Source organism: Vollenhovia emeryi, unplaced genomic scaffold, assembly GCF_000949405.1.
Source record: "Vollenhovia emeryi isolate VEMERY1.0 unplaced genomic scaffold, V.emery_V1.0 DF944375.1, whole genome shotgun sequence".
NCBI classification, from domain to species: domain Eukaryota; kingdom Metazoa; phylum Arthropoda; class Insecta; order Hymenoptera; family Formicidae; genus Vollenhovia; species Vollenhovia emeryi.
Genome location: NW_011961991.1, coordinates 1 through 2574, shown reverse-complemented (window position 1 = coordinate 2574; position 2574 = coordinate 1). Strand labels below are relative to the sequence as shown.

The 2574-nt window shown below is 39.2% G+C and overlaps 1 pseudogene; it reads right to left on the bottom strand.

Annotated features, from left to right (window-relative positions):
- Positions 1-144: 144 nt before the first annotated feature.
- LOC105563484 lies at positions 145-1935 on the bottom strand (annotated as a pseudogene).
- Between the last annotated feature and the right edge of the window lie 639 nt (positions 1936-2574).

The following is a 2574-nucleotide window of genomic DNA, read 5'->3' as shown; positions in this document are numbered from 1 at the left end:
GCAGTGGACAGTTTCCTGGAGCAGCTGGGAGATATCCTGCGTAAGTTGAGCTATCTCCGAAGAAGGCAAGTGCAAGTAGAGCTGCTGCATCTCGTTCACAAGGCAGAAGACGAAGAATTAGCGGAGGCGGAACTTCAAAGGCGATAAATTTTTTGCATTATCTCTCGTTACCTTTATCTTTATACCAATACATTATACTTTATACCATTACATAATAAATAAATAAATCATTTATTTCTATTTCAATAAAACCTGCGAGTATAAGTTCATATTTAGGTCTGAAAGAAATTAATAATTTTGTTGTTACATTACAGATATATATATGTGTATGTAAAGTTCAAAATATTTAAGTGTGTGTACGATCTTTTATATTTATTGAGAAGAAAATTCTTAGAAGAAAGTAGAGTTTCTTTATTGTCTTATAATGATTGGGAGTAAATCGCAAAATTTCGCAGTAAACTACTAATCCGGCGCATTTTCGCGACGACCAACGGGCGTTTTTCCATGAGGGGTCACTTTTTATATAATACATGGTAGAAATTTAATACTCATTGTTTAGAGCTTTTCTCCACTGCCAATCAAGTGGGTTCGAAGTTTCAAAATACGTAGCAAAGGAGTCTCTAATTCGTATAGCCTCAACGTTCCTTCGCGCCCTACAATTACGTATATTTTCAATCCCAGTCGACGTTACATTTCGGTCGTTGCCACTTAAAACAGAATAAGTTCTTTCCGTTGGCTCCAATTGAAGTTCGCGTTTTATTAGAAAATTATGTACAGCCGTTGCAGCTTGAACGGCTAATTTTGCTGTTGAAACGTGAGCGATAATTGGCCGACGAAAAATTCGCCACCTTGCTGCTAATATCCCAAATGAACATTCAACAGTTCTTCGCGCTCGACTTAATCTATAATTAAAGATTTTCTTAGTAACAGTTAAGTTCCCACTTCGAGGGTATGGCCGCATCATGTAAGATGTTAGCGGAAATGCTTCATCCCCTACTAGGACATATGGAAATTTAACTCCGCTACTATCCAAATGCCTGTCTGGAGGCAGTTGAAGTAAATTCGTATCCAATAGACGAGCAAGATCACTGCTAGCAAACACACCCGCATCGCTACGCCTCCCTTCCGCACCGATGTCCACGATGCTGAAGCAACCATTCGCATCACTCACGGCAAGTAGGTTGATGCTGTGGCTACCTTTGTAATTATAGCAGGACGAGCCACTATTCGGTGGAGCCTACAATTAACAAGAATACAATAATGTCAGATTTATTAAAAAATGCACGAAAAATGGTTGTATCAGATACATACCTGAATGATAATGTGCTTCCCATCTATAGATCCAATACAGTTTGGAAATTGACAGATTTCCTGAAATTCGTCAGCAACCTGTTGCCAATTTTCAGCGGTGGGTTGCAGAAAAACTTCATCCTTCAAGACCTCCCACAATGCAGTGCAAGTCTCCCTTACAATTTTAGATGCCGTATTGCAGGCAATGCGATATGCATACGAATGAGATGCTAAACTGTCACCTGATGCTAACCAGCGCAAAGTCAGCTGCAATCTTGTACGAGGTGAAATTGGGATTCGACAAACTTTTTTTTTCTGAATCCGTGGTCCAACTAACGTTAGCAGTTCTTCAAATACTTCCGGAGTCATTCTGAAGTAATTGAAGAACTTTTCACGATCGGTCATTTGCATCTCAACGACTAAATTGTCACTTGCACCTTGTAAATGCCTCATTTCATGCGTAAACATTGGCCGTACCCAAAATTTCCGTTTCTTTTTCATATTTTCCTGCTTTTTCAATAAAACGATGTAGCTTAAGTACAGCTTTCGTACTCTCTCGAACACCGATACAGCATGCCAAGTTGGCAAATTCTTCGCCGTTCGCAGCATTTTTAACATAACTAATAACACTGTTTTTTCATCCATCGTTACGTGTTATTTTCACACACAGCACGGTAAAGTTCTTCTTCTCCTTCTTTTTCAATCTGGCTGTGGGCCTCTTCAATGAATAGCGCCTGCAGCAAGCCAAAATCCGGGAAGATATGTGGGAGGATGTCCAGATAGATGAAAAGATTGCGTACGTATTTTCCAGACAATACGACTTCGCTAAAAATACGTAAGTAGTTAAAATAACAAACTCGGGTTCAGAGAGCACGTGCGCAAAATTCTACGTTAAAGTTAAAACTGTTCAATATTACAAAATATCGTTTACGTTTCTTTTACATTTTCTCTTTCAACTCGACCGTGCATGTCTGTTCCGTTCCGTAAAAAATTTCTCTACCAGTCCCATATAGCAAAAACGGAACGGAATCTGGTTACAAAATATATTTCACTTTTACATTTTAGTATTTCAGAGAACTCTCAACAACGTTAGCGGCAAGATAATTGCACAAATTATGTATGTCACTGCTTTAGTCGCATCAAAATAACGAAATATCGAAGAATCAAGTATATTTACCTGCGTCCGATGCGACATTCCGTTCCGTTTTTGCTACATGGGACTGGTAGAGAAAACTATTACGGAACGGAACTGGAACGGACCGCTCCATTCTAGTGAGATATCCG